The 27,801-nt window shown below is 30.3% G+C and overlaps 1 pseudogene; it reads right to left on the reverse strand.

The window, feature by feature from the left end:
• On the reverse strand, positions 1-27,709 carry LOC128178798 (uncharacterized; annotated as a pseudogene).
• Between the last annotated feature and the right edge of the window lie 92 nt (positions 27,710-27,801).

A 27,801-nucleotide genomic window follows, 5' to 3' on the forward strand; every position in this document is an offset into this window, starting at 1 on the left:
TCCATTGTAACAATTTTTTAATGAAATTTTTGTACAATGCATATGTATCAGTAATTTGGCTGTAGCATGGGTTAAATGTTCAACATCAAATATATAGGAAAATCAATAAACATCTTCTTGTCAAAAACTGCACTGCTACAATTTTAAGATTAAAATAAAGATTTACATATAAATGATAAACATAAAATGTATTGCAAATAGTGACGCTCTTGGCCACACTGGACCATAAGGGGGTTTAAGGTTCAAAATAGGAATGCATAGAGATGTGTAAAAAAAAATTGGAGAACTCCATTGCTACAGTATGTGATAGTACGAATAAGCATAATCATATTGTGTAAATTTTACAAAAGATTGTAGATAAAAAAATGTTCGAAGCATCCCTCTTTGGTAAAGGATTTGCACACATGTTTACGAAAATGTCCAACGATTCTTCTTGGGAAAGTTCCTAAGACAAATCTAAGAGAAATTGAGGTCCATGCTCACTCGAACTTAGGGAATAAAAACCAAAGCTATTTCAGGAATATCATAAACTAAGACGTCTTAAATCATTGGCTCTGTACAGAGGGGTACAGTGGGATACAGTGTGGTACAGTAGCTCTGTACAGTGGATGTACAGTAGATTTACAGTAGGGTACAGTGAATATACAGTGGATGTCAGACAATGTCTGTCAATATTTGGGAATATTAGTGGACATTGAATTCAGTAGTGAATGTAATCAGTATGTTATTCCTGAAACTGAATTCCATTCTCCTCAATCGTTTTCTGTAACACTTTCACATATTCATCCTTTTGAAGGGCAAAGTCTAAAAATACCATAGCCCTTTTCTTTCTCTCTTTGCTTCTGTCCGACCACATCTTTTTTACTTCTTCTGGAACATCTTCCATGTAATTGATTGCAGTTTCAATAAAATCCGAATCAATTTCATCAAGAAGGTTATCCTTATGATCATGGATCCAGTTTCTTACAGGACCTATAATATTTTCCGTACAGTTAGTTATTGTATATAGCTTTTATTAGGAATTAGAGCACGGGTGTTTAAAGTAACTTACCCAATTCTTCATTGGTACTTATTTCTTTTGGTAAACAAAAATGCTTTTGCAAATATGAGCATACTTCATCTAATTCTTCTCTCTGTAATCCCTTACACATTTCTAAGAAACGTTCTGCTCTGTTTCTTCTCCCTTCAATGTTCAACATCTTCATCATTTCATCTTCGTTAAACAATGATGCAATATCTGCTTTGGTAACACTCGAAGGTTCAAGATTTTCTAGCAAAGAGGAGTGGTTTTTCTCAATAAATGATTCATGACTGCTTGATTCATCTCTGTCGTCTACAAAATAACAAACTCAGTTAATGTAAATAGTATATTTTTCCAAACATTATAAATAACAACTTAATGGAAAAATATTACGATTCTGTATTTTATTTTATCAAAATTATGTTCATTTTATGTACATTGTATGGCAATTGGTATTGTGTTATTCATTTTAAAACATAATTTAATCTACCAGTTTTTGTAGGAACTGATGGAAAAGTTCTCATGTAAATCTCTTTTCCATCCACCGATGTCGCTGTCCTTCCAAGAACTCTCGTTGCTACATTTCTTACACGATCTTCAATTCGTTCATAACAATTACGTCCTAAACGCAAACGAATATTAATAAAGGTTGATCCATTTATGGCTTTGCCTAGAAATGAAATAAAAAACAATTTGGATATAACAAGTAATAATGAATAGACATCAAACCATTTTAACCCAAGTTTTAACACAGAAACTTCTTTAAATAAAACTATTTATCTTTGAAGTTTCAAAACATGCACATTTTTTACCAATTGCAATTGTCTTCCCATTATGGATAATTTTTTCGACCCTTTTTCGGGACGCAGCAATTAGTCCATCATCAGTTTGCAGGTATCGAAGAAGCGCTTTTGCATGTTTTACTCTCATCAAAAATGTTACAACAATTGGTCCACTTTCTAAAGCTGTCATAAGAATTTGACCAGGATGCACTTCTATTGTTTTCGCAAGCCAGTATCTCAAATCTTGAACCTCAGCGCTGTATGAATCTAGTTCAAACACCATAAACTGGAACTTCAAATGTTGGCTATCACCACCTTAAAGATGAATAGATTAAAAGTTAATTAAAATAGGGTTAATGAGAAAAATAATAAAGTAAAAAATTTTAGAACACTACTTACGTGGTGTGTAGTTTGTATCAAAACATTCCAGTTTTAACTGATTTTCCTCTGAAAATGCTTTACACTTTTTTACAATATCGCATTCTCCACATTTGTCAAAAATCCACTCCAGAAAATTCATGTTATATTGGAGTTTGAACGTATTTGACAATTGATTCAGCATTGTTGTTGTGTCCACCCCGACAAAATCTTGATCCATGAAGCCTTTAAATTCGTATAAAGAAAGTTGTCAATTAATTTCATATATAAAAACAATCACAATGAAGTAATGCTAAATTTTCAAATTTACTTTTATAAGGGAATATTCAACGCATTTTAAACATACCACGTAAAATAGTCTTTACATCTTGCAATGTATCGTCAGTAATGCAACTTCCAGTTGTCTCAAGAAAGGTCCTAAATTTTTGTAAATGTGATGGATGTGTCTTGCATATCGACATATCTGCAACAAAGTTTTTTTCTTTAAAATACAAAATTTTACTTTGAATAAAGAATTCATTTATCGCGATCGATATTTAAATCACAGAGTGCATTGCTTACATTTAAACAAACATACATCAAGTTATATCGTATTCTAATTCACTTTAATAAATGGGATCCACCCATTCTATTGATATTCATTTATTGAAAGGACATGTTATGAATGAATGCTTTAATCATTACAATAAAAACCGACATAGGCTATAAACACTAATTAGTATGTGTTATTTTTATAAATGGGCGCCGAGAGAATGTGGTCGGTAAAAGTCCTATTATAAGTTAGGAATATTCGCACTTTGTCGGGGTTTGTCGTAGAGATAGTTGCAGTCTATATTCCTTCGACGCAGTAAATCGCTAGACGCGGTAATTATTCAGAGCATGTTCAAAATAATCGTGCCGACACAACGATTTTTTAGTATTTATAGATGTAGACATTTTGCACAACACTAATTTTGCACGATAACGTTGCGAGTGAACTGCACGCTACAATGTAGTACGAAATTACGTATGTAGTACGAATTACTAAAAACATCTTTTTATTTTAAGTTACTTACAGAACATCATCTTTCGAAATTTTACATGAAGTTTCTCCATTTGTTTTTTATTTACGAAAACAATCACTTAAAAAAGAAAATTTATATTGAATATCTGTATTCATATCATTCGTTTTAAAAACCTGATTTTTTCCCAAAAAATTAGTTTAATTTCATAGTATTTTCTTGCGCTTTAGTGATGAAGCATGATTTAATAATTCACTTCTGAATTGTCATAAACATGTATTAGTCTACTTGAGTTTTTAGGTTTTGGTGACAGTACATAAACAGCATGATTAATTTCTTAGCTTCAAACATTTTAATGATACATTTGTATTTTAAAGTACCTTTTCTTGGTTCATTTTCTGTCGAAAAAGGTTCTTTATATTCTAATGCTTCCGGGATGCACCTTCCAAAACCACTTTTCTTTTTAGACATCTGAAAAATTTAAAGCATGTTATGCATTCCTTTTTTTTTGTTTTGATTTATCAATGTTTAAAATAAAATGACTGAAGTTTATTTGAAACAAAGAAAACAAAATACCTTTCTCTTCTTAATTTAACAAAATAACACCGAGAACGCAAATATTATAAGCATATTAATAACCTTGAGTGATTGTTGGTCGGAATTCAAACTGGAATGTAGAATATCTCCACTAAGCTTTGCTTCAGCAGTTAATCTGTCCACAGGCAGCAAAAGGTCTAGTAAAAAAAATGTTGAAGAAATAAGCAATCCTTTTCATTTATCATAGCGGTTTGAACTACATTTACATTAGCTAAAGAAATTTGGATGTTGTTTAACACGATTGGACCATGCTAAAAGACCAAGAGCCGTTCTTAATGCCATTACTACAGACAAAATTGCTGTTTACTATGTACCTTTGCATATGATGAAAGTTTTTTTAACATTTTAAGGAGGCTGGGTGGTCAACGAATTCACCATTATATCTTTCTAAAGTTTTAGCTCTAATTTGTCTATAAAACAATAATATCTATATATTTTAGCTTTGAAATATGAAAACATCTGTTTTATCTTTAAACAGAGCTCTTGTTTCCAGAAGATTAATACGGTCCTAAACGGGCAAGACCAAACAGCCCTATTATATGTACGTCTTTGATAAAGGCAACTATGGCTTGCGTGATATAACGAAAAAGATATCTCTGAGCCAATGCACAAAAGTACTACCTCCGCACTTATGTGATTAATAACAGAAAGTTGCCGACCGATTGGTACATAAATAGACGTATGCCATGCCTAAATAAATAGCGTGTTAAAATTTCAAGCAACTGCAATAAATAGTGGCTGAGATATATTTGACGAATATTTGTTTTAAATTTCGGCTGTAGACAAATAAAGTTTTTATTTAACAGAAAATTGACGTCTGATTGGTACAAATGAAAAATGACAATGATTGATACAAAAATATATCCCAATGTATGGCATGCCTAAACAAAGACTGTATTGAAATATCAAGCAACTGCGATGACTAGTTCCTGAGAAATCATTGACATAAATTTGTTTGAAAATTTAGACAGGCTTTAATAAAAATTGTTATTCAATAGGAATTTAACGTTCCATTGATACAAATTTATTTTCCAACATATGGCATACACAAAGAATGTGTAAAATTTCAATCTGCAATGAATAGTTGCTGAGAAATCGTTGAAGAAATTTATTTAAACATTTCTGCTACAAGTAAACACAGTTGTCATTTAACAGGAAGTTGACGCCCGATTAGTACCAAAAAAAATCCCAACATATGGTATGCCAAAATAAAGAGTGTGCAAAAATATCAAGCACCTGCAATGAATAGTTGCTGAGCAAAATCCGACATAAATTTTGGTAACGGACAAACAGACTCACAAGGGTAAAACAGTATATACCATTCTCCTTCGGAGTGGGGGTATAATAAATATGCAACATCTTTCGTGGGAACATTTGTCCCCACGAATAAATGTAATTATATAGTACTTATTTTCCCAATCAAATAAACAATTACTTTAAGTAGAAATGTCGTTATTTAGCTTTGTTGAGGATGTATATGTGTTGTACAAAAACATACCAGACATGTAGATTACTTCTTCCTTTATCATTACTTTCATGACTTTGTATTTCAGAGATAGCTTCAACATCCACTGACATGTCATACTTATTTTTTCTGACGTGTAAAGTGTCTTCAGTGTTGGCACCAGGCAGTTTCGTAACATAAATGTAACAATCACACATCCATTTTTTACTCCAGACAGAAGGATGTCGTCGTAATGGGCATGAAGTAATGTTGCTAACATCACTCGTAACTTCTCAAGCTCTGTTCTTGTGTAGTCAGGCATTTTAGGGCAATTGACAATGTATTTAACTTTTGTATGATCTGAAACGTTTATTAAAGACGATGCATTAATTTGATGTCTTTCAGGGATTTTTCATACATAACATTTGGTACAAAACATTTCATTAAAAAAGCTTTTTCGCTGAATTCATTTTTTTCCTACTAAGACAGTATCTGCGTTGATTGAAAATAACATGAGATTTCGTTAATATTTAGATACTGAAGGTTCCTAATTAACGCAACGAATTAAAACTTGTAAAACCTTACTTCCCAGAACAAAAAATTTCGCTATCATAATTCTATTATTATTTTTATCGTTTAATATATCATTTTTATGGTTAGATATGTCATCATAACAAAAGATTAAAGCTCGCGTGTTTGAATTTTGCAAATTGATACAAAAGATCGGAATTGCAGAACTTTAGACTCGTGTAAAATAAAGCACTTTTGGTTATTCATGCATAAATGCAAAAAGAGTTTTTCTAAATTTCAGAATCCAATAGAATCGAAAACGTTATCAACATGTAATCAGTAAGAAATATTAATAATAATACTAATATGCTTACATTTTCACAGAGGGAAACAAAATTAATGAAAGAATAAGAACTCATTATACTCATGTAGTCGTTTTTTTTAAATTTTCTTACCACTTTGCAGTATTTTTTTTTTCAAAAAAACAAATTTCCTCTCCTCTCGTTTTAGCATATTCCACACATTGATCATATAGAATAGGGACTTTACACTCAAGAAAAAGTCCTTGTAGAAACACGATATTGTTGTAAACGAGATATTTTTTATCTAAGTATTCTAATAATTCCATCGGTTCTTTGATTTCATCTAAATCGTTTGAATTATTTTCTTCTTCTCGATCTGTAAAAAGTAAAGACAGTCAATGCTAAACTTTAAATATAATTCAGGATGTAATTTTGTTGCTAGCAAGTTCGGAATAATTTATAATAAATATTTGATAAATGCTCGTATTTACGTTCGCAGGGATAAACATTAGTGAGCAACAGTTACATGTACCTACGAAAGCAATGGACAATGGTCCCAACGAACAATGATGATTCATATATATATATATATATACATAGAGAGAGAGAGAGAGAGAGAGAGAGAGAGAGAGAGTTAGTTGATACCTTTAAGGCAATATTTTATCCGATTGAATACTTTTGTTGTCATGTGCTTTTCCAACGACCGTAGTAGGTCATTATAGCGCCAATTTCTAGCCCCTTTATACATGTTTTCTAATAAAGGAAATGCTTCTGCGCCTTCTGCTACTTCTGGGTCTTCACAATTGGCAACATGTCCTTTAACCAAGAATTGCAGTTTATTTGATACCAGAATACCTTCATTTAAGTTTAGTTTGCATTGCGCATGTTTTTGCGCATTCTAATTTAATACAGTTGATTTATACTTCATATTAATTTTTTTCGATATCATTTATAAAATTCAACACAATAAACAAAATACAGATAAAAATATTTAGATTTTTAAAGGAAACTTTTATTTTTAACACGATTTTTACGTTGTGCGGTAGGGGAACATTGCCATTGCGCTTTTATTACGTTATGATAAAATGAAGCTTTGTAGGAGTACGTTATAAGAAATAACATAAAAGAAAAAGTAAAAATTGTACACTGTTGAAATTTTATGTACAGAATGATGCTATCCTCGAGGACATTTTCCTTATTTTTGGAATGAATCCATTATACCAATCATCATTTGTGATGATCCAAATATATAGCAAAATTTGGTGCATTTTTAATATTTTGAGATGGCCCCACTAAAAACCAGACAGTAGAATTTTGTGTTTTTTACAGATAAGGTAGGAAATTATATTAATAATCATATATAACAATTTGAGAAAAAAAGCTATTGTAGTATTTTTTTAAAACTGCTTTGATGTGCAGAAAATGACAGTTTCCTACATATTCCTATAGTAAATGTACCTCTATTTTGAGATGGTCCCTAAAAAGAACCAGACGGTCGATTTTCATGAACCTTCGCAAATAAACTAGAGTTTGTTTAAATTACATATGATTAAAAAATAAAGAATTATGCTATTGTAGTTTTTCCGCAAAAAACCCCAAATCGGCATCCTTAAAAGCGTTTCTTTGAAGTATAACTTGATTTCATTGTTACAATAATAAGGCAATCCATGTGAAACAAGATACCATTTCTTTTAGTATTCTATTTGAAAACAAGTTACTACGAACAAAATACTACGTACAAAAATGAACAAAACAATCAATTGTTATACAAACCATTTGCTTTATCCTTCAAAATTTCTGGACTAGACTCCGTTACTCGTCGAGCTTGATCTTGCTCTTTGAAAAAAAGTAAAAAGAAGTTTTAATATGAAATAGAAATAAAGTTTGCATGCAACAAAAATACTGATCTGGTATACGTTCATGCACTCCCAAGATTAGATATTATTCAAAGTATTCAAATTAAATATATCTGGGCTCAATGATGTGCATGGAAACCGTTTTTATGAAATGGCATTATAGTACATATAACTTTTTATCAATGAATTAACTGAGTTGATAAGGGTGTTAATGCGCATGCATATTGATATTGATATTGCAAATATTCTACGTTATCTTTTAAGTTTGAACTACGATGTCTTACAAATATGCGATGTCAACATCCGATAAATCGTGCAACATAGCTATAGTTTAGCTTACGCAATGAACCCAGCTAAAAATATTTGGGGCATTGCATTTCTTTTTTAAAAGCATTTATGGTATAAAAAGAGATCAGATAAGGTAATTTTGAGTTGTGTGGTTCTTTGTTTTTTTATTTGTAGTTTTTGGGTATATATTTTTTTTGGAGGGGGGATGGGTAGGTGTGGGGGGGGGGGTAAGTTTTCAATTGACCTCTATTTTACCGATATATTATTTTTTCAAACTATACTTAAATTCTAAAGACACTGAACGCACTTTGAAAATATGTATAAACCACAAATTTTGGAAGAAGACAATTAAAAATACATTTTAATCACCCGCAAATCATTCAATTTGATTACAAGAAGGATGTACCATACCCCTCATCTTTCCTTTCGAAACAATATTACACTCAGCAAACTGGAGATTCGCTGTAAACAAAATACCGTAACATTGACAATTGAACTGGCCAAGCAATAGTTTCTCCCTGGTATTTAAGAAATCTGAAGGTGTCTAAACATAAACCTTCTTAAATTTAGACAGAATAAATTAATTTATCATAAAAATATGAGTTACACGGAACACACATTAAAACATTATCAATTAAAATTAAGCATTATTTTTTCTTCAACTGATATTCTTAAAGATCTTATTGAGTTTGACTGACGTATATACCGGTATATTTTTAGATAAAGTTTGTTCATAAACACATGAAATTTAGGCTATTTGAGATATGTCAAAGAATTGATCTCCATCATACAAATCTTTATCGATGTATGGCAAAGCTCAATGCCTTGTACTAGATATAATATCTTATTTTTAAAGGGGTCAATTTGCTGCATATATATATGATAAAAAAATGAAAGAAAGGAAGGACAATTAGTAAGTGATGTAGTTTGTCGTATTTTGATAATATAAATCTCAGGAGTTGTTCTGTTGAATAACGTCAGCTTATTATCATTTTATTTATTGCGAAACAGTTTATTAAGGTCAAGATCTACTTAAGGATTCCAGAGTGTCTTTTTGGTGCAAGAACCATTATGACGTCATAATTGATTTGATGAATCTTTTCCCGTACTTTACGGTTTTAAAGGAATTATGTTTAAAATAAAACAATATTTTGACATTTTATATTTAATCACGGGAAAAGTATTCCCGGTACCTGTATTCAATTTGACATCATTTTAAAGAGGAGGTCAAGAGCTTGTTTAATGCCGTGTTTGGAGAGATTGTAGGCATTCTAGATATATTTCAATAGTCAAAAATGGACACAACTCATTGATTTGTTACTTTTATTCCTCATATTTCATAGAAAGTGAATGTTTTAAACATGATTTTTCATCGTTTTTATCAAAAATTTAAGCCCCGGTACATCCTATGAAGCAAAGATATTGTTATGAAGCATCATAAAAAGAATTTATGTATTGAATTTCATAAACTTGTAGGCACCTTTCATTTACTAGATCTTGACCTTAAAGCTGACACGAATTCATAAAATCCATATTAGTTTCAATCGCTCCTCTACTGCCACTAGGGTATATATACCGGTTGAGAAAGTTACGGTCGGTTGCTTTCCGATCGAGGCATTCACGTTGCACGGACTTCTAAATGCATGAACTACACATTGAAGTAAAATGTAGTAATAAAGAATAAAGAAAACAACAATCAATGAAATACAATATTTATTTATTCTTTGAAAGGATGTCCAAGGTATCCGTATTATTTTGCACTGGCATGCAGTGCTGCCTTACTTCGCATGCACATCGGATACGTGTGTCGTTCATACAGAATGCATTACGCCTGCATCTTTTTGAAAACCCCAGCGACACTTCATCCAACACAGTTGCTAAATGATCCAAGAAAGTAACAACGTTTCCATCCGTTCCTACAAAAACGCCCCGTTTCTAAAATCCATGCTATATTTGACATTGCTCGATCTGCCACAGTGTGTGGTTTGCGCATGTGCGATGTAATACACAGGAAAACGGTCTATATTCGAAGTATCTGCGCCTGGATTTCAGTCTGTTTCGTTTATTGGACATATCTTGCCGTGCAGTGGTTGTCATGCTATTTTTGTTCAAAACGCGTTTTTACAAGTCTTTTCGTCCAAGGTAACGTGATCGTTTGTATGAAATTCCTGAATGCGGGGACGAATGAATAGTGCTCTCGGCCTTATATAGGGGTGTGAAGCGATGAGCAGAACAATAGATTTCGACAACTAATATGGCGGTAGTTGGAGATAAAAGGGAAGTGATGCGTATTTATGAATTCATGTCAGCTTTAAGGATGTTGATAACTCGGGGTTTGAGTTGTCAAATTTAGATTTTTATAAAGTTCAATGTCATGAGTAGAATTTGTTCTACACACAAAAAGAATAGATGATATAACTTGTTATTCCAAACATAGCGTTTGATCTTTAACTATATAATAAAATTAAACTCAAACAAACAAAGACCTAAAACAAAATAGAGAAAATTCCGACTAAAATTTTCATATTATATTTCTCATTAAAACATTTATAGCAGTTCTACAATAATGAAAGTTAGGATTATTTTTGTTTGTCAACATAATTTTGAATATTTTCTGTTTATTTATCTCAATTATTCTTTAAGATAATTGTATGGCACGCAATTTATAAATACTGAAAAATGTTTTTTAAAAATCAAAAAGACACAATCTATCAAAAACTTAATCATAGACCTCACAAAAAGTTTTTTGCTAGCAGAATATGGTCAATATAAGACGTTTTATACAGTAAATGATTTAGTTTTTCAACCATTAGTTTTTTTCAAATTTTGAAACAAAAATGGTTAGGTATTTGAGAACTGATAGAGGAAATTCGGACTGGAATTTTTTTAAGATAGCTTCTAAACATTTAATGCTTTGTATTTGTTTAGTTACACTGTCATTAATCAATAAATTAATTTTATTTAATTTTTTTTTAAAGTTGAATTATATGTAATATTTTCACAATGAAAAAAAACTCATTCAGAGTGTAATATTTTGAGGGATTTTTCTTTATATTCAAATTGCCATTAACACATATTTTCTTAATTAAAACATCAAAATTTTCTACCAAGCACCGCGATTTTTTGAACGTGTAATAATGACGATATCAATGCTCTTTGAAATATTTTTTTTTCAAAGTTCATTTACTTGCTTTCAAACTAAACACATTTTAATTTTTTCAAAGCGCATTTTTAAGTGCTTTGTTACAAAGTTGTGATCTGTATTGGTTTGAATAAACATTTTTAAAGCTATACGTTATATTCGGAAAGTCTAGTAAAGCATACTAGTAGGTGGTTCACTAAAATAGACAATATTCGCCGTTAAACAAAGATGTAGCTGTAACATGCATTTAAAGCATTGACGATGTATGATTCAAATATACCATAACAATGAAAGTAAAATTGCATCAATTTGTGCACGCAAAGTTGTTTTGATTTACAATCCTTAGCCAAAAGGCGATAATCACTTTTTCAACACGTAAAAAACAGTTTTGCGTAGTAGTTTCATATATTTTATTATATCAAAAATGACACCTCATTTAAAAAAGCCCCAATTGTTGTCATGCTTTATTAGATGGGTATTGTCACCTCTTATTTAAAGTAATTTAAAGTAAAGCAAATTGATCCACAATTTATCTTTGTAGGAAAAATTGTAAAAGTTTATCAGCTTTTACCTCACGGGACGGGTGTATGTATCTTTTAATGCTGATAAGGAAACCAATTTAAGGTGTCGCCTTTTGAATTGGTTTGCCAAACATACGATTTTTATTTTTTTTTTAATTGATTTAATTAATTTTTGTAAAATTTATTTGAGTTATGTTTAAACGTGTTTTGTTTTCGGTAAAGCATACAAAAAACAGAACAAAAAAAATTACATGCAATTCAAATATCAAAAATCAAAACTTCATTCAAATCGTGACCAAACTCCTTTAAAATAAGAACAGGGCACATTTTTCAGAACCTATTACTTTGCATCCTTACCTATAGATTCAATATCTTCATCGGATATAAATTGTGATGGACTGGAAATGGATAGATCTGTCAATGCATATATATATATATATATATATATATATATATATATATATATATATATATATATATATATATATATATATATAAAATGAGTAAATTTATATGGATTTTGTATGATATGTTTGAAATGGCAGAGCCTTTTTGAACAATTGAAATATAGACCCATATTTTGTCAAAGAAGATTAAAAATAATTTTTTAAATTTCACTTTCATTCAAAGCAATCAAACTCCCTTATTCTTTTAAGCAAATGATATTTTGAAAACCCTTATGCAGTATTCGAAATCAAAGGTACTATTGCTTGATATAAAATGTGACAAATTTAATGCTTACTAAAGCATTGAATCACTTTCGGTTTTTAAGATGTAGTCTCATACTTGCAGTGGTGCAGGCTTACGACGTTGCAGTCATGGGACTACATTTGTTAAAAATAATTAAATGCTTATACATAACTATTTTCATTATTCAATTTCCTATCTTGTCTGCAAATCTGTTAAATATATTAAAATATCTTTATTGACATAAAGGGAATGTTTGAATTAATGACATTGCAGTTAAACAGCGTTCAACATTTGTGACGTCCATGGCAATTATATTTGTCATGCTCAAAACGAGTTGAAGCTCGGTCCCGAACATAGTATACATAACAATGGAGCTAGAGATTACTTACATTTGTGTAGAATTAATGATATTTTTCTTCGTAAAAGAAAAAGCAGAATCATCAAAGCAACTGTAACCAGGACAAACAGAGAAACAGCGATGTAGATGTATCTGTACGATTAAAAATGAAAAAAATTAACAATATTAATGATTTCTCGGTTTATTTGCTGTTGTTGTTCATTTTTATTCAATTATATACTGGACTTACCTTTCATTATCATTATCTTTCATCTCACTGTAATATGATAGAGTATACAATTTATATTTTTCTCATGTGATGCAATAATGTGCAATCATAAATATGAATAAAACCTTATACAGAATAAACAATAAACTAAAAAGGAACAATAAAACATCTAAAACCATGATTAGAGAATAAAAAATTAAAATAAATAGCTGATATTGAAAGTCATAATTTTATTTGCAAACATTATATCCTAAATATTTTTACCGATATTTAAATCAATATCTATCCAATTAGAATTAGACTTTGTTAATCGTTTCTTTACGATACGTCATACAAAATCTAACAATATTCCGTGCGGGGTTATCTCAGAGCGACTTTTTAAATATAAATAAACATAAAAATATAAGCCATTTAGGTTCAAGATTTATTTAACAAGTCTGAAAATAGTTTGATAGCTTTTTCTACGCTCGGTTATCTATCTTTATTATGCCAAGTAAAGTTTTTTTAACCAAATTTTGTATGACATCAGTCCGATCGTCATATTATTTCATGAATCATGCAAAAAACAATAACACAAATTACAAGAGGCACATTGGTGATAAAAACACACAAGTCAGAACTACCAGCAAAGATTTCGAGCGCAGTGGTTTCATTCGCTATTTGATGGTTCGTTCTGATTTGACCCTGTACGATTATGTTGTTAGATCTTGTATAGCGTATCTTGGATCAAAGAGTGGTTTTATCTCTTGTTTTAATTACACTGTAGATATGAAAAATTCATATTTCAAATAAGACACAAATAACGTCGTTTAAAATGAAGAAATACACAAGTGTTAGTATATTAAACGGAAGAAATAAAATAAAACAGCAAAAAACAAATAAGCATAGTTAGTATTTACATAACTTACCATTAGATCACTATACTTGCCTGACATTTACGGAATCAGAGGTCTTTGAATCTTCATAGCTTGACGTTGACATTGTAGTTCTAAAAACAAACATTTCACTTATTTTTAGCACGTTCTAATTATTTCAAAAGTGTTAACTACAGTCATTTTTGGTATTTCAAATCACCTCGCGTTTCGTGTTTTCGGAAGTTTGAACCGTCTCCATGCAATTACCAAACATCAACGAAATAAACTACTCTAAATTTAACTTACATTATATATAATGGTAGTTAAAATGTGTCGTTTGAATTTTTCCCCATTATCTCTATTTTTTCCTCATTTGATTTAGACATTACAGCAAATTCAACTGCAGGAGTAACTTTCTCAGATAGTTTACAAGAATACAAATTGATGAGTGAAGGGAATACACAATAAAAAAAGTGAAAAAGTTTTGTGTTAGGTTATAACTTAGTCCAGAGCTAATGTTGTAAAATCTTGGTTCCAGGCCCCTACACATCCAATTTACTTATTTTCCTTTAGGTTAAGAACTACGTAGATAATAATTCGAAAGATAGCTTAAGATGTATACTTACATTTGATGTGTCGGTGTGATTTCAGTTGTGACTTTCGAATTGGGACTGCAAAGAGACCAATACGTCAATTGCAATTACATGTATACATAATCGTTGATTAAATCATTGCAAAGATTAATGTTTACTTACGAATTCAAAGTGTCTGGACAATCAATCTGGGCTTCAAAACATTTTGATATGCGATTAATCTTTAAGCAATAGGGATCTATAAAAAACCAAACATTCAAACAATAATTTCATTGATAAATGTTGACATGCCCCAACATATCATATAAATGTCATGTACTAAATATATTTTGACCAAAAAAAATGTTTTGTATATTATTTTATATATTATTTCATCTGACTTTTTTGCTTTCATATTGTAACAAAATATATTCATTTTTAATGATTTCGATTAAATCATATAGATATATTTATAGTCAGGTTTTACAATATGTATATAGCATATTTTAGACAAAAACATGAACTAGATTTCATTTCGCTGCATGATTTAAATTCTGACTTACACATAAACACTTTTTTTGAGTGAAACATTTTTGTTGGACATCCCGAGGTAAACTTACTACAGTTGTAGTAAGTTGGATAGTTAGATACGTGTTGTTGCCGGTAATTATAGATAGGGCAATTCCCTAAAGACAAAAACAAATAGTAATTCAGTTATTATGACATATATTTGAATTTCATTGGCTGATTAATATATTTCTTTCTTCTGAAAAGAGAGAGAGAGAGAGAGAGAGAGAGAGAGAGAGAGAGAATTTGTATTACCTGGTGACACGGGTACATTTGTGCCACAAAATTCCACGGTTTCATTTAAAAATGTACTTGGCAAACAATGGTAAACCATCGCCTGTTCAGTTACATCAGTTGAGTCCAACCTATGGTAACAATTTAGTCTCTTTGACGCCTCTATCCATTGGCTGTAATTCCTCGGATTGGGACACGAAGGTACCCTGTACACCCATCGTGGCAAAACTGCGCTGTAGCATTGTCTCATGTAAATAATAATGGACTAAAATAAATCAGAAAAATATTAAACATAATAGACTAGGAATACAAGTTCTAATTTATTGTTTATGATTATATTTTTTACTTATCTTTTTTACAAACATTATGAGAGTATTTAGTTTTCTGTATTAAATTTTTCAACTGGACTGAAATTTCATTTTCTGCTGAGCGTTTGGCTACTACATAACTATTGGCAAACCAAATGTTTTACAAGGGTTTTGTCACTTTTGTTTTAGAATGAGACATGTTGTCTATTTTAATTAGGTGCATTCCTGTTTTTGTTAATAGTATTTGCTATAAAAAAAAAAACATTTAGAACATAATGAAATGTGAATAAGTGTGTATTTTTGTTGTCATCGTTATTAAAAAATTTATTTTATTGATGTTTCAAAACCACGAGCCTTGATTCGATATTAGAAAAGTTTTAGCTCTGCAACGCGCTTGTACCTCGACAAGTGACATATTTATAGACCATTTAAAATCTTCATTTCACTATTATATATATTAAAAGCAGGGTATCACTTTGAATATTTTAAGAAAAAACTAGAGCCTAAAGTTAATAAGTCGGTCAACATTCAAATAAAATACATGTAGGTAGATAATTGGTAGATTATTTTTTAGATATGTTTTCAAAACACAGGCACTTCAAGTTATATATTTTTCTCAAAATAAATAAATGTTTACCATTTACCTAATGATACACAAGGTACACATCGCCGCCATCTTTGATTTATTCAAACCTATCAGCTGGAAGTTTCGCTTAAAACTCCGGTAAAATAATTTGGCAATCCTCTCCTTCTTCCGTCAAAGGACCATTGGAAAGACGTTAAAGGAACGATGGGGGGACGGAGAGGATTGCAAAATGATTTTACCAATGAGTTTCAAGCAAAACTTTCAGCTGATGTGACGGTTTCAAATAAATCCAAGATGGCGGCGATGTGTACCATGTGTATTAATAGGTAGAGGCTGTATATTTTTATTAAGAGAAAAATATACACTTCAGGTGCCTGTGTTTCATAATTAATTTTCTTAATATTAAAACTGTGTAGTAGGAATAACCTGAGTATTTATTCTTTATAAATATTCAAAGTAAATGCATCATGATACATTTTCAATATAAACATTAGAGTGCGGTGCTTAAAGTATTTTATTGATTGTTGCATTTATATTTATCTTTTATTTGATAAATCCTTTTATTCTAACTGTTCTCTCTATAACTAAACAATATGTGTATGCTTGAGTTTAGTAAAATATTTTTAAACGAATAGCACTGAAACCTAAATAAATTGGTGTGGTATTTATTGATGTTGTGAGTATTACATTTGTAGCTCCCCGTCTGAACTCGTTTATGGCCTGCATCTATTAATATAGTACCTTGTATGAACATTCATCGCGTAAGTACCTTGCACTATTTACACCTTTGTACATTTACTAAGTAAACAATGGTGATGTTAATAATATATTTATGTTAATTTTCTATGAAACGATGCAAAAAATTAAAAGTATATCAATGACATTAGAAAAAATAAACTAGTAATATTTCTCTCACTCTCTCTTATTTAAAGAGAGAGGTTTGTTATTATAACATACTCAAATATGCAAAGCACAAAGAAAGACGGGGGCTTAGATATGCAGATTGCCTGTTGCTTAATAATAATAATAATATGTTTATACATGGTAAACTATATTGTTTAAGTTTAATTATGAATTGTATGTCCATATTGAAATACCTGAAGGAGAAGTTGAGTCACTATTTGTGTCATTTCTTTCAAGTTTCTAAGGCGTTGTTGTTTATCCTAATCTAAAAACATTTACAAGAAAACATTTTATTAGGCATGATCATCTTTAAGATTCCAAAAAATCATAGTTTATAAAACAATTAATTTACTTTAGAAATATATCATGGGGATAGCACACATACAGATAAGCTATAGATTGAGACACTTAAATAATTTTTTTAAGCTAAGTATATTTTCTTTATTGCGTTTATTTTGTTATTTGTGCTAGTATTTGTACAAATGATTTCTACATACTAGTTTTCTGAAAGCTTTTATCATCCAATCGCAGCTTCAAAAACAATGTTGCATGCCATCAATAAGTTGCTGCATGTAGGATATGTTTATTTTCAAATTTTAAATATAATACCTGATAATGAATATGAAGATAACATGGGTATACGAGAGCTAAATACCTTGAGCTAAAGACCTTAATATCGGATAATAGGAGTTTTTGTATTCACTTTCACAGTGGAGATACAGCTATGTATACTTAAATTTTGTAATGTAAGGGAGGAGCACACTGACGACTTTTACTTCACTTATTTCAATACAATCTCGTGACATCAAAAAATTTGTTACTTTGTAAATATTATAATGTATAGTTATGGAGCAAAAAAAAAATTGGCAGGTTGTAGATTCACAACACGTGATTCTTATAAATACAAGTACATGCATACCATCTAGAAAATACACCACCAACTTTTCCATGATTTATGTTTATAATACGAAATGTCGATTTAGTTGCACGTTTCCATTTCAATAAGTCTGTGAAGGTTAACACATTAATTTTGGTAACACACTTACCCGACCCAGTAAAGATATGCAAATAAATACGTTTAAGGTCAGACGACACGTTACTCGAGAATCTTTTTTGTATCTCCTCGTAATAAAGAGTTTCAATAAAAAAACATTAATTTTATAATTACTTTAAAAATGATCCAAATTTACTTTAATGGCCGAGTATATATATATATATATATATATATATATATATATATATATATATATATATATATATATATATATATATATATATATATATATATATATATATATATTGTACACAACAGGTATGTGCAATTTGAAACTTAAAAAGTATATGTGAAACCGAATAATTTAGAAATTAAAAAGGATCCGAGTCAAACGACCAATTTTATAATTTAGGTTAAATTGATAATTTTAAGTACAAAGCTAAAATCTGACCAAATATAAGCTTATCATATAAAAGAGATTGTAATATTTGCACGGTTAAAAATTATGAATCATCAAAAAACCAGGCTCACATTTTCTGCAATCTCGGACCCAGCAAGTTATCAAGATGTATGAATTTCATGCATAAACATACATATAATGTGAATATGCATACACAAAAAAACCATACAAAACAAGTATTTCTAAAGCAATTAAGAATAAAAGAATCAACGTCTAGTAGATTAATCTTTGAAATTTTTCTATTAAAATTACATTATGCAAAATTTTTTTTATCTGCTATAGCTAATTTGAAAAATTTCTTATTGAGATTTTTATACAATAGAAGCCGTGTTTTTACCTGAATACATGTTACTCCTACTACCCATGTATTTAAGAGTAAGAACACAAACACTTAACCAATTACTTTATTATAAGAAATTAATTGCGAAAACTTTAATGAACTTGTGACGAACAAACCAATTACCACGTATATGTAAAAAAAAAATTGAAAACTTTCGTTCAGTGTATAAAACATTGTGCTAAATTATCTATTATAACATTTATAAGTGATTGTTTACTAATCATCTATAGATTGAAAACATCAGAGGTCATTTCCACAAACTGCACAAAATTTGTCACAAAGTTACTTAGCTTTTGGTAAAATGCGTTTCGATTCATTTTTGTAAAACTGATAGATGAATTCTTATATTATGTTTTAAACTAAATTCATTCAGATAGACGAATGTCGATGCAAAAATCATAATATGAGGTGATTTCAACAGTGAGTAAATTTTTTTCAGGGGCGGGGGGTCACATATCATGATTATCGTAAATATAGCACATATAAACAGGAATATTTACTAAATAACTTATGAAACATTCAATTTAACAATGTCCCAAATGTGATTTCATCTTACGTGGACTTTAAATTAGTTTACATTTTTTTATCAGCTGGAAACACGCCAGTAAATTTTAGGCATTATTTTTAGAACTTAATGTAGAAACGTTAAACGTAAATATAAAAACAGAATTTTTTCAATTTTGTTGTCCAATATTTGTTCCGATCCGACATCAGCTTAGTTTTTAAACATTTAAGGACAGAATACCCCATCTTAAACAAAGCTACATCTTAAATATGCAACATTCAACCTTACCTCAACAAATGGTTGTAGAGTGTAAATCATTTACCACCTTTTATATTTCTAAAGGTTTTTAATCTTAAGTCTTCAGCCGCGCAGTACTTAATTAATCAAAAAGCCATTGTTCTGTATGTATACTTGTGTGCACAATTTCCATTCAATCATGTAAAGCCCTATGTATTCTTTTTTATCTGTTAACAATTTTACAACAGTTTAGACCAGTTTTTAGCATAAACCAATCAGTTCAAGAAATGTTAACATTTTTGGCCACATATGCACAAGATGGCGGGACAACCTCCGATGATTCCTTCATTCGCTGCTATAGTTAATTAAACAACAATAACGTACTTATATATTGGCATCTTAAACCTTTTAATGATTATTTTCCTAGTTATCTCCCGAAATTGACTTATATATATATATATATATATATATATATATACTATTGCAATTTCCGCTGTTCATGCTTTTTATTTATGTATCACGATTTAATTTTAAATTGAAGTTAAAAAAAAGAATCGCAATTTTGTAGTCACATGCACTAATAATGAAAGTCAATTTCAATTTCTCTTTTCCAAAAACGAACGCATTTTTTCTCGCTTAAAACTTAATCTATAAACTGTATAAATGTTAAATTTCAGAAGTTCTAATCAAAGTTTAATATACTCTATCTCTAAATGAAAAATACAACCTTTTGTTTTGAAAAAGACAATGGCGTAGGTATATAGTCAGGTAACCCAGCATTTTCTACTATTTAGGTAAAATGTTGATGAAAAAACAATCTATTAACAATGAAAACAATTGAAAACAAATTTCAACAATAATACCCATCTAACTATCAAAACTAATAATTTTTTAGTAAACCCCTTCCAAATTATACTAGATAAAACAAAAAACGAAAATAGAATTAAAAATTTTTAAAAGACTGTTACATTAACGCATTAGTTAAACATTTTTAAACTTTCAATTTACAGGTTTTTTAACTTTCAATTTACAGAATTGATTTGCTCCTAAATGTGTTGCAAAGAACATAAGACAAACCTTTTTCGGGTTCTGTCATTCGCCTTTCTGTATTTCCCAAACACTATGTTTAGATTTATAATATTAGTAAAGCAACCTATATACATCTTCTTTATTTAAAAATATACACAGCGAGTATTTACGATATCAGCATCTAAAGTCATTTTGATTCGGTAAAATATTTCGTTCGGATTCAACTTTATTTTCAAATAAAGCTAAAAGATATTAATTAATTTACAGGTTTCACATTCAATTATTTTTTAAATTTGTATATTTGACATGTAAAGAAGTTCTCAAACCTTCCAAATATTTCTACATATACCTTTATGTTTTACATGTTGCACAAACCATAATTCCTTTAAAGTTTATATTCATATATTATGCAAACTGGGTTGTTTTAATTAAGATAAATTCTACAATATCATGTGATATGATACTGTTGTCACTGTATCACAGTTAGTATTGTCTCGTCATTGAAATTTTTTCTATCATAATATGAGACAAGAGGCCCGCCCATATGTTACGATGGTCATATTAGCACCAACGTAATTTGACCTAAGTTAATTGCTGACTAGTACATTGTAAAACAATCAAATTAAATGTAATAAAATGACCGATCCATTAATGCACATCTCTTGCATGCCAACATTACCATTATATTTCAACTATGGAAATGCAAATTCAAGCCATCATATCTTGCATACAGTACCGATCAGACTCAACCTAACACCAGAGTTAACCCCAACTAAACCCCGGGTTTTCTTTTTGGGTTTACTTTGGGTTTACTCTGGGTTTACTTTTTGAAAATATGGGTCCTCTCGGGGTTTACTTTGTGTTTACTCAGGGTTAACTTTGGGTTTACTTGGAAATTGCTTTTGAGGTCAACGGTACGCACTGAAGTGTGAAGCAGACCCGTCTTTTATCTAACCATCCTACTGCATGCAATTTCTGCCCCTTGTATATTCCGAATACACAGTTAGCGTCTGTTTTAAGGGATATACTTCTAACTGGGTTTACTCTCTGTGTCCACTCTTGGTTTACTTTTGGTTTACTCTGGGTCCACTCTATTAAACCCGAAGTAAACCCAGAGTAAACCCAGAAAGTAAACCCAGGGTTTAGTTGGGGTTTACTTTCTGTTAGGTTGGGTCTGGTCGGTACTGTACCTTTTTAGGTTTCTATGTATATATACATTAAAACAATTTTGTTCTATCAAATATTTTAAAGGGGCCTAGTCATAATTTTGGTCAAAATCTATTTTCTGTTTTTATTACTTACAATGCTTTAACAGGACATATCTAACGATCAAATGCAATTTGACATATTTTAGAATTTCCATTTTTTTTTTTTTTTTTTGCATCTATCTATAAATTCTCTCTAAAATTGGATCCCACTTATAAGGGTCTATATTTGGGCTATTGATATGAATGGAAGAATTAAAGATACTAGTTTAGATATCCGTTCTTTAGTGACTTTTCCCCAAATCATATCCTCCATTTTTTTAAAGAGTCATCTTTTCTATTACATATTTTCTAACAAAACTTGATTTCCCCTTAAAGAGTTTCTCTTTGATTAATGGCGTTGATTATTAACCTAACTTGAATATTTTACGTTCTTGCTTTTATACATTGATTTTCAGACAAATGCATAAATTTATCCTCATATAGGTTATATGTTGGTGAGTTCCCAGCCCTTCAATGTAAAATACAAATATGTCCTCACCCAAATTTTAACATTATTTTTGTTCTGTTTTGCATTAAAATCCCTTTGTTAAATCTCTCGTAAGCTCCAAATATTACTTTATTAAAAAACTAAAAACCTTAAATTCACATAAAATTTCACACTGCTTTCACAAATAAGGTTTATACATTTTCTTAAGAAGTATTTTGTCTTAATACTTCTGAAAAAATCGACCCACGTATATTTCCGATACCTGCTCTTATGGTATAACTGACTCTGAAGCAACTTCTTCTTAGAGGTCCTTAAATAATAATTTCAAACAATGTTATCATTTTTTTTCTTTAACCTGTTGTGATCTATTTTAGGTAATCCCTAATCTTAAATTTTAAGCTTAAACCAACCCACCCACTCCACCCCTCGGTTTTGTTTTGTTTTTTCTGTTGTTTTTGGGGGTGTTTTGAAGTTTGTTTTGTTGTTGTTTTTTTTTTTGGGGGGGGGGGGGGTAATTTTGACTTACATTGATGAACGGTGTTGCTGGATCTGGAATCTAAGTATATGAGCTTTCATCAATATTAATTTGAAAAATCATAACCTCTAGTTCTTCAGAAAAATAGATATGAAATTAGATATTTTGTATTTATATCCGTAATTGGCATTTAACATTTCCATATTTTATGACAATTTCATGTGAGTTATTACTTAAAAAATGTTAATCTACAAATTTTAAGAAGCTTATGTAAAAAATATGAAAACAAAAGGATATTCAGTACTTCATCAATATCAAACTTTTCTAAATAATATTCTATGATATGGAGCCTGGTCCTTCATTTAAATTAACGTGCCCATGGTTAATCAGTACTAATCTTAAATTAACTCCAGCATATATTAGTGTATCGGTTGATTGGATCGAATATCATCATACATGTAGCTTACTAGTTGAATATTGGGCTCGTTAACAGCAAAACTCGAGTTAAAATCCGCCTGAGGTTTCTGTTTACTGTGGTATCATTAGTTTTCGTCGTGGGTCAATTTTTGTGGAATTCGTGAGACCTCTCATCCACAAAATAACATCCTTCACGAATCAATAAATTTGGGGTAATAAAGTTTTATTTAATTAAGGTCTTCCGTTTTTGTACTGTTTATTTTTTTTCTCCAAATTTTGTGCACGCGATTTCTCAAAAACTACTCAACCGATCTCGACAAGTTTTTTCACAGATGATGGGACATTTTCTGAATTTTATATCTTTTTGAATTATTTGTCGTCGTCACTTCCGGTCCGGATTGACGGTCGATTTTGTAATTTTTTACGACCAATTTTGTGCAGAGCTGTTTTGATCAGTATCTTTGTATCAGTTGATATTTTGTTAAGACATATAGAACAAAAGTAGTAGAGAATCAAAAGTTATATTAAAAAAAACAAGAAAAAGGGGCTGGCCCCTTTAATTAGGGTCCAAGTGACTCGTAAAGTCTATTACGAATAACATGAAAACGATAAATATTTTGTTATGCATTATATAATCTAAGTTGTTGCTCACTACATTATTGGTGTGAAAAAGTCACCGCCAGGCCCATGTTTGACGTAGTTAGGAAATTTTATTCATTATCTTAAAATTTGGGAGGGGGGATAATTTTGAAATCGGTTTGATATTTCGTGGTATCATTTAAAATAAACAAAAAACAAGAGGCCCATGGGGCCACATCGCTCACCTATGCAAAAATGAGCGTTCAAAAGATATTGTGCCATATGGTCCCTCATTAGAATAACAAAAAATAAATATTGTAAAGTATTTAAATTTTACTCTTATTTTTACTTACACGTAATCTTTCACATTGTACCTTCATGAAATACTATTTTTTACCAGAATAAGAAAATCCTACGCAAGATATAAAACTAAACATTTGGTAGGGGCACACTGTTAAGTTGTTAACTTCCAATTCCCTATATTTTCGTTCTACCCCCCCCCCCCCTACTTTGTAAAGCGATCAAAATATATGAGAGCTTGTAGGTACATTTTGTTCATCAACTACTTACTAGTTATTGTATTTCAAAAATAAAAATATAATAGTTAGTGTTTTTATTTAAAAAAATATATGTATAGATGTGAAAAAGAAAATTGTACCTCAATGTGCTCAGTTCCTCAAATTTAAAACATTCAAAAACTGTATTTGTCTTCTCCATTATAATTAAATGACTGTTATTTACTTCGCCTACTAACCAGGATAATTTTCCGCTGTGATATTTTCTTAGGAATAGCGATAATTACTTTATCCCCGCAACAGAAATGTGTCAAAACTATGGAAACTGTTTTAATGATGTCGTTTTTATTTACTCGTGTCTGAAAAACTATCAAAATTGATGTAGATTTCACATTATTTATCGTATAAATAGGGGGCCCCAGAGAGTAAGTATATACAGAATATCATTCTTTTATTTTGTTTGTACAAGTATTTAACATACTCTAATTCATATAGAATTTCTAATGTTCAGCAAAAATTTCAGCGTCAATGGTAGATTTATAAGCAAGATACAGAGCTCACAGTTCGCCTAGGTTTGAGTCATATTTTGTTCACACGAGTTTATTACATTCAGCTTAAGATTTTTAACTTGGTATTTCCTATTCAGCATTTAAAATGAAAAAAAAAGAATGGCCTACGATTTTCAATTCTTTTATTCACTCAAGACCAGTTCACTGGTATTTGAGGTTCAAAATCAGTTTATACAAATGTACACAAACACAGTCAAGGATCACATGTACAGTAGGAGTAATAATGACGAAAAAAGGTTAAGTTTAGAATACAATAAGTTGTTAAAGTTGGTTCCTGGAAGAACAGACTTTGAAAATTTTCTTAATAAATATCGACAATTTTTTTACTTTTTTAATCTTTAGTTTTTAAGATCTGTGTACAAACATAGAATTGTGAGCAAATCTCTGTATCTTGCTTATAATTCGAAGCTTAACACTCAAATATGGTTAGTAAATAGAAATTGTAAACATTCACTATAACAAATAAAGAACACAATTTATTTTTTCGAAATGAATGTATATATACCTACATATTTCCGTCAGCGATATCAAACTCTATTTAAACTGAATAAACTCGAGAAAATGCCGAGCATCCCAACAATACCTATTGCATTAATCTACCATTACGCAAAAGATAATGCCGAATTACCGATAGAATGAATTGTATTTCAGTACTTTTTTGATACATCAGATTTTGCTTCATTTGCGCAGGTAAACAGTTAACTGTTTGATTTACCGAAGTCTCTGTTTGATCATCGTCGGATACCCACGGGTGATCGCGTCTTTTACTTATCTTATAAGTAAAAGACGCGATCACCCGTGGGTAACTGACGATGCTGTTTGATTTGATACGTAAAAATCACGAAAAACAGACGATAGTTCCCAGGTTACAAAGCATAAATAATGAAAGCGAAACGAAAATCAGAACAAGCTAACACCAACGTCATGTGTGAAAACTGTCAACGCATTGAAATATTTAGCCTCAATTTACTTCACAAAATCGGCACCAATATATTTTGCATGTTTCAAAAATTTCCCTTCATACGCGAACTGTTGCACAACAAGCAACATTCACTATAACAAATAAAGAACACGGACGGACGGACGGACAGACATACGGACGACGGACAAAATGTGATCAGAATAGCTCACTTGAGCTTTCAGCTCAGTTGAGCTAAAAATCGGACGGAAGACCTACTCGTTACTCGTAACGAGGTCGAATCTATTTTTATTTATTTTTGTAAGTAGAAGAAAATACGTGAAATTACGTCCCCACGAACCTGTAAAATTCAAGCAATCCACGAAAATTCTAAAAAATAATATATTCCCTAAAATAGCTAATTTTTTATTTAGCGGACTTAAATACTTCATATGCATCATGTTATTTTTCATAAGCAAGTCGTTTTCTGCTAAATTGAAAAGCTATTTTAAGGTACAGTGATTAATCTTAATTTTAATAGGAAAATAGATTTGTTTTCCAATTACATACAATCTATGTTTCTTTATTACATAATTAAGCTTTAATTTAAGAATATTCGTTGTTTTTATCAAAAAGATGTTGATTATCAAGGGCGAAATATATGATACAGAAGGTTATAGGTAACATAAAAAATTAAATGTTTGAGTTATACACATCTATCAAATTTCATGAGGCGACTGCTGAAAATTTCTGCAGGGTGTCCGTGACGTCCTATATAGTTTGAGATAACACTTCAAAATGTGAAAGTTGGCCGAGGCACGAAAAATTATCCCCAAGTGCAGCGTAAAGACAAATGGCATTTTTGATAACCCGTTTTAACTTTGATGAGTTAAATCCAATCAAGTTTTTTTAAAGGGGGGGGGGGGGTCCACAAACATTGATATGCACGTGTACTATTTATTGCATTCTGGGCTTGAGACAGACGAACAAACGTTTACTCATTTATTGATTAATTGTTACTGCATGTACTATTGATGGATTTTTACATATTAATTGTTTCACTTAATTCAAACAATTACACGAAAGAGCGAGCAAAAATACGTGTATAAAGTCTTTATCAGTTAGTTTCACTTTCGGAACTACATGTCAAGGTAGAGAAAAAAATCACTTAAATTATATACTTAAGTGATATATTTGAAATTATATTAATATTTTCTATGTAACTTTTCAAATTAAGAACTCATATGCACGATTTCAATTTTCTTTGTGTAAATGTTTTTTATGCATTTTCAAAAAGAAAATTGAATGATTTGTTTTAAGTCAATAAATAGCAAGTTTTACACAATAGCATTTTTCTCCCTTAAATCTAAATAAATATTATCAATATTATTTTTCAGAAATGTTAATCTCGATTAGGTTTATTCTACCTTGATACGGAAATGACAACTCTTTGTTCTATATCAGACCATGACGTAGATGTAAAGTTAAAATATTTGCATTAGATGTTAAATAAAAAAGTAGTCAATCAAACAGTCTATCAATCATAAAAAGTATGAAAAACGTATGAAAAAATTTGTTATCATCATGAGAACTATCGAACTATTAAACTGTTTCTTTAATTACGCCCTACCTAAATCATATTTGCTAAAAGGTCGAAACCGAAAGTTGAATGAATAATATTTTGAAATTATTTTGAAAATTGTACTGAATGTACGGCAAGAAAAATTGTATTTGACTTTTAGTGAACAGAAATTAATAAATTGTTTTAAATCGCGAGGAACAGAAGTAAGTCATACCTTTTTCTGCGTCATTCATTCGTCTTCTGTATTTCCCAACAACTATGTTTAGATTTAAAATATGAGTACGGCAACCTATATTCGTCATCATTTAGAAGAAATATAAAGCGGGTATTTAAAGAAATACTGTGCCTCTAAAGACACTTTGATTCAGCAAACAATTTTCTCTA

Source organism: Crassostrea angulata, chromosome 3, assembly GCF_025612915.1.
Source record: "Crassostrea angulata isolate pt1a10 chromosome 3, ASM2561291v2, whole genome shotgun sequence".
Taxonomy (NCBI): domain Eukaryota; kingdom Metazoa; phylum Mollusca; class Bivalvia; order Ostreida; family Ostreidae; genus Magallana; species Magallana angulata.